The sequence below is a fragment of the Scylla paramamosain genome, chromosome 2 (assembly GCF_035594125.1).
Source record: "Scylla paramamosain isolate STU-SP2022 chromosome 2, ASM3559412v1, whole genome shotgun sequence".
NCBI lineage: Eukaryota > Metazoa > Arthropoda > Malacostraca > Decapoda > Portunidae > Scylla > Scylla paramamosain.
The window spans coordinates 3,640,001-3,650,111 of record NC_087152.1 but is presented as its reverse complement, the minus strand read 5'-3'; the positions used below and the strand labels follow the sequence as shown (position 1 = coordinate 3,650,111).

The window sequence follows — 10,111 nt, the reverse complement described above, 5'->3', positions numbered from 1 at the left end:
TTGTCATTTTTATTTGCATACCCATAAAGGCTTGTTCATCCAGGGCGGCGGAGGCAAGTTCTTAAAATAGATTAGATAAATAGTCAGCGCACACTGCGCTGCTCAGGATGACGCGCGTCGCTCCCCAAATGACGTCACTGGTGTCGTGCTGGCCACAGCAGTAATCCACTGTCTACAACATATTCGAGTACAGTTATCAAAGAAATTAAACCGTAGAGTTCAAAGCCTCAGCTGACACATGACACAAGAGCGTGGCATGAGATAGTGACATCGCCATTTCCAGCACTCTCAGTGTTTTCCTCATAGTGATGTGCAAACATTTTGCAAGATAAAAGGCCAATTGTGCTTTTGATCTTACTGCACAAGTCGTCGTCCATATAATCGCCACCATCATCATCAGGTTCTGTAAGAATGTTACGGGATAAAGAACCCTTACACTTCCCTCAACTTTCCTCCTTCCGCTGCGAGGGCGGCAACAGGAGTGTGAGTTCATGATGAGGGAAGCCATGCCTGGCTGAGGGCGTCTTGGCGGGAGGATACATTTAGTGCCATTCCTCTCACTGTGCCTGCACGTGTTTGGTTCATCTTTGCTGCACACCTTAATTAGATTCCTCTTTTGATCCCTCTATTCCTGATCCTCTTTGGGAGCAGTACAGTGTGCAGGATTATTTTCAGCGACAGTTAACGTTTGGCCAGTCTCCCCGACGCATAATAATAATAATAATAATAATAATAATAATAATAATAATAATAATAATAATAATAATAATGATAATAATAATAATAATGTAATACGTAAGGTAACGCTACATCGAAGTCTTATATTGACCATGCAGGAATTTACTTTGCTGGATATATATATATATATATATATATATATATATATATATATATATATATATATATATATATATATATATATATATATATATATATATATATATATATATATATATATATACAGAGACACACACACACACAGATAGATAGATAGATATAGATAGATATTCATTTTCCTCTGCTTTGTAGTCTTGCTTTTATATACTGCACACACACACACACAAACACACTCACACGCACACACAGAAGGTAGTGAGGGAAGGGAAAGGACGGGAACCAAGAGCACTGCAGTATCAAATCTCTCCCTCAAGGCGACGACTTGTGTGCCAACAACTGCAACTTTCTCTACATCTAATGCAACATTCAGTCTTATATAGATTCAGCCGTGTGTGTGTGTGTGTGTGTGTGTGTGTGTGTGTGTGTGTGTGTGTGTGTGTGTGTGTGTGTGTGTGTGTGTGTGTGTGTGTGTGTGTGTGTGTGTGTGTGTGTGTCTGCGCGCGCGCTTGCCTTATAAAAATCAACATAATAGTCTTGTCAACTCTTTCCTTCTCACAAATCCACACCCCGCGCCTTATTCTTACTGTATCTTGGCTTTATTTCCTGCAACACTTGAGCTATTCCGTCGCAGAGACGTTTGTTGTGCAGTATTTTAGCGACCCTTGCTGCCACACACGGCTGAGGGATGGGGGGTGGGGAGGTGAAGCAGCCGAGGAAGGAGAGAGGGAGAGGAAAGACAAGGCCAACTCCGCTTACCTCTTACTAGCCCTTCCTGATTGTTAATGGGAGGGAGATCGGCCACCTGTTTTGTGAAACTGTACCGCGGGGCTGTCTTGACACACACACACACACACACACACACACACACACACACACACACACACACACACACACACACACACACACACACACACACACACACACACACACACACACACAACACTGTACACACAATGCAAAACCACACAACGAGACGCCTCACACACACACACACACACACACACACACACACACACACACACACACACACACACACACACACACACACAGTCGTAATGCATGATACAAACTGAGACGTCAATAACTATTACTACCAGCGCCGGTGACACACGCGGCCTGTTACCTGAGCTGGAGCCTTAATGCGCCGCGCCGGCCACGTGTCGCTGGAGGCTGCGGGGCCCCTAGCTCGAGCCTCCGCCGCCTCGCCTCACGCACAGAGACCACCGCCACCCCGGAGCCAGCGATCTACCCGGCGAGGCGCGGTTTATGGATGGGGTCCCGTCAAGGTGAAAAATGGGCGAGTGCGCTGTCCATTAACCCACAGTATGACCGCCGGTAAAAGGGGCTGGATTATCTGCGAACGTACGGCCCGTTGAGCGTCGAGGCCTACCTTATGAGGACCCAAGGGCAGACCGGGGATGTCAGAGCGCCGGGATGGGGGAGGGGGAGAGCAGGGTGAAGGGTCCAATCACAGCGGTGTGGGAGAGAGTGTCACAGTCAAGGGAGTCTGGGAGAAATAAGAGAGTCACGGTGAGGCTCACAATAACTTACCTTAAGACTTGGTGTGTGCGTGCGTGCGTGTGTGTGTGTGTGTGTGTGTGTGTGTGTGTGTGTGTGTGTGTGTGTGTGTGTGTGTGTGTGTGTGTGTGTGTGTGTGTGTGTGTGTGTGTGTGTGTGTGTGTGTGTGAGGACAGGGAGGAGGGAGGAAATTAGGTACTATAGAAAACAAAGACTGTGAGCACATTTTCGGCAAGTTGTCCTAAGGATGAACAACACAAATGTAATGATAGGAGAAACATCAACAACAGACCTATTGGTTCTTACAGGACTGTTTGCGCTAAGTACCACTTTTAGATATTCAATGTGAAACGTAAAACGAAGGCTCCTCTCTACTCATCATTATCTCCAGCCACACCTGGCAGGGAATGAAGCGATATGCAGTGTGAAAGAACTGCATGGGTATTTTATAGGATATAGGATGGAGGAGGAGGAGGAGGAGGAGGAGGAGGAGGAGGAGGAGGAGGAGGAGGAGAACTATAATTGGGACGAAAATACGGAGGAGGAAGAGGGGAAAAAAAACCGGGTCAGCGATTCAGACACGGTGACAGGGTTCCGGCGCCTGAGGGACCGCCTTACCATGGTGGCCTTGGCGGGTCACACGGCGGTCTAATTCAGCAGCAATTTGTGACCAGTACTGAAAGTGTTGGGAGGGCGCAATGATATAAGTGGATGGCGGCGAGCCATACACTGCACAGACATCTGAACCTGATACCTGTCGTTACGAAGCCTCTTAGGTCACACTAATAACGTGAGTAGCGCTTCTGCTACAATTCTCTTCTAAGAAAGCCTTGAGAGTTAGACCGAGACTTGCAGAAGCCTCTCTACCTGTTGCGCTGGACAGCTTTGGTGCTTTCACGGACATGACACCCTCCGACCCAAGACTACCGAAGCCATCAGTGAAGCCCACAACACAGCGGCGTGAGCATAACCACATTCAGAGCAGTGGCCTTGAGACGGTCTGCCATGTTTTTGTGTACCGAGGAAGCTGGAGGAGCTCGTCCTGGGATTGTACCTGACACGCTTTTATGAGGTTGTTGATAGAGCAGACAACCCTTCCACTTTATGTTAAAGCTCCTCCAGTTACCAAGGCGCTGGTGTCTACAAGGGTAAAAACACTTGTCCTCCACCTTCAGGCGTGGCTGCTCACCAGGAACAATGGCCGCCATCGACTGTTCTTGGGAAACCACACACAGACAGCACCAGATCACGTCTTTCCTTGCTGAACGATTTACAGTCTCAGGTCTTCCCTGTGATTGACCTTAAATAATTTTCTGATGAAAAATGTTGACTATGACGTTAATCACTGGCTATTAGAACAGTTTCTATCTAATACTGAAATACCGATCCCACGGCGGAGATCTTAAACACAGACAAGAGTCTTTCCATCAACTGTCAGCTCTTATTACCGCCACCGATAAAATTGTGACTTCCACTTCTCTGAGGGTGAGTGGACAAGCTCACCTATCTCACCCTGAGGCAAGACACCCCGACGGTCCTTCCGCCACAGTTCCCGGGCCGTGCCCAGGCCTTGACCTTAATACAGCTCTGGATCTGTTGCCAAGGCACCGCCAGCATTTCTTTTTAACAAGATGTAACTTTAGCCAGTGGGAACAACAATGGTTCCTCCAGAGTATAAAGGCCGCCATTTCACTCTAATAAAGTGCGGGCTCGTGTTACAGATCCGGCAGGAGGGAGACCCGAGGGGAAAGTGGCTCCTGCACGTCCCGCCCTCAAGAAGCACCGCAAACACTACGGAGGAGAAAGCCCTGTAGAAGGAAGGGAACCACACTCAGGGAAAGGCGACCCTCCTGTCTAGGATCCAAGCAACTATTGTCTTGTAAAGGTTTCTGTAACAAGATCTGAAACAGTGGGCTCAAACAAGAGACACACAGTACAACAGATCACTCTTGGGACACCCTTGGAATAATGAACGCGAGACTCACTCAAACACTATAGAATGAAACCCTGACTAAAATTAGCATATATTGGAAAGTGAGACCCACAAGGTGAGCATCGTACAAGAAGTGTCGGTACCAACCAGGCAGTGCCGCCGGCGAGACCTTCAAGCCGTCCCGCCGTATTACTTCCTCTGCAGGTGTACAGTCCTCCCAGCAGCCGAGGAGGATTCACTAATGAATCTGTAATTATGATTATGATTTTGTTTTATCATTATTATCATTATCGTTGTTATTATTATTATTATTATTATTATTATTATTATTATTATTATTATCATTATTATTATTACAACAACAACAACAACAACAACAACAACAACAACTACTACTACTACTACTACTACTACTACTACTACTACTACTACTATTACTACTACTACTACTACCACTATTACTACTACCACCATTACTACTATAATTTTCATCCACTACGTCACATTGCTAAAGTTGTTCTTCCTCCTGATACACTGATAAACGTTCCTTCGTCAAGAAATCACAAATTAAAACCGTGAATTAGGACCTGAAGCACCGAAAAGCAAAAAAACACAATACGACATGCTGCCTTCCCTGTGTGTATGTCTGTGTGTATGTGTGCCTGTGTGTGTGCCTGCGTATTTATCACTTTCGTCGCGGTTATGAAGCAAGTGAGCCCCAATGAAGACAAACCTTCTGCCATACTGCCTCACGACAAGCGGTATACTCACAGCCCTCTCATTAATCTTAACTATGCCAGCCCCTGTTACTCCTCCGTCCTTGCCAGACACGTGTCCCTGCCCCTGGTCTTCGTTATGGATTCCTAACTCCCCCTATATCCAACTCTCTCTCTCTCTCTCTCTCTCTCTCTCTCTCTCTCTCTCTCTCTCTCTCTCTCTCTCTCTCTCTCTCTCTCAGACACGTCCATTTATCAAGGCAATGCACGTCCACACTCCATTTAGATACAAAACACTTTCCTAACCTCTTAAGACGCCCAAATGATATCGTTCATCTCCTTCCCGAGAGAGAGAGAGAGAGAGAGAGAGAGAGAGAGAGAGAGAGAGAGAGAGAGAGAGAGAGAGAGAGAGAGAGAGAGAGAGAGAGAGAGAGAGAGAGAGAGAGAGAGAGAGAGAGAAAGACGTGGACAGAGTGAAAAGCAGGTGCAGAGAGTGAGGAAGAGTGTGTTCAGGTGTGTGTGTGTGTGTGTGTGTGTGGTGAAGGAGGGCAGCCATGGAGCCAGCCAGCCAGCCAGCAAGCCAGCCGCCCCTCCCTCCCGCCCTCCCTGCCCCTCCTCCCTGGCCTCAGTATCGCAGCCAGCAGTGCTCGTTGCCGATAACTGGGCGGAACCTGTTTGTCGAGCAATTAGTCGCTGCGTGATAAGAACCCGCTGACTCCACCTCTCCCACCACCACCACCACCGCCACCACCACCATCACCACCACTACTATCCATATTTAAACTATTACTACTAGCTATGAATTTTAACCATCTAATCTATCCTTGCTGCTGCTGTTATTACTACTACTACTACTACTACTACTACTACTACTACTACTACTGCTTGTTATTACTACTACTATTTTCACTGGTCGTCCTGTCGCTATCTCTTACACTTAGCACGCTTGTTATTAAATTTACTATACTTTCCAGCACCTCTTCCTTTACCACCATTACTTCCCTTAATATATGTGTGTGTGTGTGTGTGTGTGTGTGTGTGTGTGTGTGTTACGTTACGGTGTTCTGTTTGCGTATCTGCACCCGGCTGAAGGAGGTACAGGAGTGGGGATGATACAAATAACTAACACATGGGAAGCACAGGTACCAAGAAATTGTGTCTGTGCATAGCGAGAGTATCTACTGAACTTCCAACCACTGATGATGGACTACGAGCGGGGGAACACGATAGAAGAGGCTCAGTTACCAGTGTCCTCAGCATCACTTCCACCGTCACTTTGTCTCTGGTATTGCCACTATGCTCTTTCTTTCCACCCCATCAGTCGGTCACCATCACTCCCATTAGTATTGTGTCCTCGCTTCTGTCTTTAATACTGCTTTCATCCCACCATTATCACCATCGTCATCATCATTATCATTATCATCTCCGATTTCGCCACCATCACCACACCATCGTCAGCACTGTGCACCATTACGAGCTCCACCATGAACAGGAACATCACCATCACTAGCGCCACTAGCACGGTCAACAGCAGGAGCAGCAACAGCAACAGCACCACCACCATCACCACTAACAAACAACAACAACAACAACAAAAAGAAGAACAGTAAAAGCTCAACAACACCAATAACAGGAACAAAAAAAAAAAAAAAAGAAAAAAAAGACAATTAGGAATAGGCGTAGCAACATGAACAACAACAACAATAACAGCAACACCATGAATCGCAACAACAGCCACAAATACAACAGCAGCACCCTCCTCCCCACCCCCTCCCGCACAAAATATTCTAATCCCGCACACTTCCTGGTCGAGGCAATTTCAGGCCAAGGTTTTAACCACATAAAGAGATAAATACGAGCAGCTTTTGCAATTAGGTATTTATACATGCATTAAAGCGAATGGATTAAAGAGGTCAGCTCCAGTGAATTTCCAACAGTTCGCTCACTAAATATTTTCAGAAACTAATACTATTTTGGTAGCGAATTGCGTTTTCTTTCCTTCTTTCCCTTTTTCACCGTTCTTATTTACTGAGTCCTTTAGTTTTGCATCGGAGACTGAAAACTGCTTCACCTTTTTCTCGTTTTATGCTTCATACCTAAGTTCACAAAGGTATGATTAGTTGGATCTTCTAATAGCCAAGTGAATATTTAGCTCAGCCGTGTTATATTCTGGCATCCCACAAAGCGATGATCTCAACGGTGCGCGGCCACAACGAGGGAGAAAAAGAAAGATTTGCAGATAAGTAACTGGTGGATTTGTTGAAGGTAGATGCCGCGACGAGATCATATGGCAACGCTGATGTACCAAGAGAGAGTTTATCATTGATGTACAAGAGAACTGAACTGAGCTATACCTGTTTCAAGCATCAAGCCAACAACTGTGTGGCATCAAGATTGTTGTTCTGTTAGTATTAGAATAGAAGATGAATGATGTGAAATTTTAATGAAATGAACATAGGTTATACAGCAGTACGGAAGGAGAAAGTGAAGTTCTGGGTAAAAGTTTAGATTAGCTAGTATTACGTAATAAACACTCGGCTTCCTTCATGCTTGGCTAGTGGGAATGAACACTTGAAGGTAACTCGGGTCTTGAACTGAAGGGAAATGAACTGACTTAAATGAAAACTAACGTTAAACCAAAGTAATGTGAATTAAAACCAAAACTAAATAAACAAAAAAAAAAAAAATATATAAAACAAAATAAAAGCTACAAAGGCTAAATACATTTACTACTACTTCTACTGCTTCTGTTACTACTACTACTACTACTACTACTACTACTACTACTACTACTACTACTACTACCACTACTACTCCTACTACTATTACTACTACTGCTACTACTAATACTACTACTAATAAATCACACGAAATATTACCAAAACCTATATAAAAGTAAACTGAATGAAGTAATCACCTGCCGGAGCGACAAGTGGCGTGACGATTAGATACTTCGTCAGGTACAGGAGTTCAAATTCAAGCCAGGTGCCGCCCATTACTATAGTGACCAGCGCGACGTGGCCTACGTGTTCCCTATCACACGTGGGCAGCTTTCACTTCCCTCGTGGCTCTGCGATGAGGGGAAAGAGTGCACGCCAGGCAGCCCCTAGAGTCACAAAGGTCCTGTTGGTTGTTTTGTGTGACGGGAACTTCTGTGGTATAAATGAACGAAGATGATGAAGAATAAGGATACAGGCACCATATTTGTAAGCTATGAGTACCTAAGTTATATACCTAAGTTGTCTCTCTCTCTCTCTCCCTCTCTCTCTCTCTCTCTCTCTCTCTCTCTCTCTCTCTCTCTCTCTGCTTCTTTTCTCTTTTCTTGTACAAAAAGAGAGCTCAGGAATGTGTGTGTGTGTGTGTGTGTGTGTGTGTGTGTGTGTGTGTGTGTGTGTGTGTGTGTGTGTGTGTGTGTGTGTGTGTGTGTGTGTGTGTGTGTGTGTGTGTGTGTGTGTGTGTGTGTGTGTGTGTGTGTGTGTGTGTGTGTGTCTGTTCTTTAGCTGCCGTACAAAAAGAGAGCTTAGGAATGTGTGTGTGTGTGTGTGTGTGTGTGTGTGTGTGTGTGTGTGTGTGTGTGTGTGTGTGTGTGTGTGTGTGTGTGTGTGTGTGTGTGTGTGTGTGTGTGTGTGTGTGTGTGTGTGTGTGTGTGTGTGTGTGTGTGTGTGTGTGTGTAAGTGACAAGTACCCGGACGAAAGTATAATCTCTTAAAAACAAAAGATACAATAACACTTCAACAATCCGGCCTCCACTCAGCCGTGACACTGCGCTGGGGGCCGGACGAGATCCTCTTCTTCCCGGACACATTCATCACGGAGAGAAAAAAAGAAAGAGAAAGAAAAAGACAGAGAGAGAGAGAGAGAGAGAGAGAGAGAGAGAGAGAGAGAGAGAGAGAGAGAGAGAGAGAGAGAGAGAGAGAGAGAGAGAGATGAAATCGTATACAGTCCAAGCGCTGAAGACAGAGTGAAGGTCGCAGCTCATCATTATAACTGAGCAGGGAAGTGAGTGAGGGGTCGTGCAAGACGTAGCGTGGGAAGGAGAGAGGTGCTGTTTAAGTGAAGGAGTTTCCGTGTGATTGAGTTAGAATGGTAAAAAGAGGAGAACATCGTCTTCTTATTAGCATTTGTCAAGGGAAACACATACAATTTAGTGGGATCATGATTTCTTGTCCACATTTCGTGTCTTATAGTCTCGTGTGAGTTAGTCTGTTAGTGTGATGAATATAAGGAATGTTTTAAGAGATGCCCGTACGTTTTCTTATATAATTGTTGTCCTAAAGTAAATAATGCTATATGTGACTGCTATTATACCACGCTGATGTTCTTATGCAAGTTACATCTAATAAAGTGAATGATTGAAGATACGCTACATATAATTATAAGTGCCACAACTAATGAAACTCCACAACAACCTTTCACAGTTGTCTTTTGGGGACCGCATTCGCAACGGAGTCGTCGTCACTTCTAACAAAGGTCCTTGACATACTACAGGAACCTTACTCTTAAACAGACTCCAGTGGACGCTATTGAGGTTTTCAGGATCTAGTGATGTTTTAACTCTTTCACTGTTATTTGGTACATCTTTCCTTAACTACAAGCCACTCTGATCCGTGTTAACTTGTTTTATAGCCAACTTCAATTATATTTAAACTGGGCAGAAAGTGAAAAATCAATTCTTTTTAATCCCCTACGTTTTTATTGATCCCTTTAAAGATTTCATGCATTGTTTCTGGTGCTGTTAACTGTTTCGTATCGCAGTGAAGGGGTTAACAAGGATTCTGGATAATCAAAATAAATAAATAAATAAATAAATAAATAAATAAATAAATAAACAAATAAATAAATAAATAAAAAGTCTATGAGAACCCGACCAAACCGGATAAAAACACATAGACATTTAAAATACGAACCTTTACTACAACAAGTTAATCTTCCACTGTTCTCTCCACATTCCCTTTCTTTTTGTTCCATATCATAAATCACAACACTGACCTCCACGCCACAGCACCCCAGGCCCCGCCACAGTAACCTTGCCTCCTCTCACCTCTCTCTGTTTCTCTCTCTCTCAACCTTCACCTAAGCAACCATACCCAACCTTCCGCCTCTCGCA

General features: G+C 44.7%; 1 long non-coding RNA gene across 1 annotated transcript; it reads right to left on the bottom strand.

Annotated features, from left to right (window-relative positions):
* Positions 1-1,532: 1,532 nt before the first annotated feature.
* Positions 1,533-8,148, bottom strand: LOC135106430 (uncharacterized). The gene is made up of 3 exons (XR_010271298.1): positions 7,922-8,148; positions 4,436-4,535; positions 1,533-2,344 (listed from the first exon to the last, which is right to left on the bottom strand). It is a non-coding gene; the product is annotated as an uncharacterized LOC135106430 (long non-coding RNA).
* Between the last annotated feature and the right edge of the window lie 1,963 nt (positions 8,149-10,111).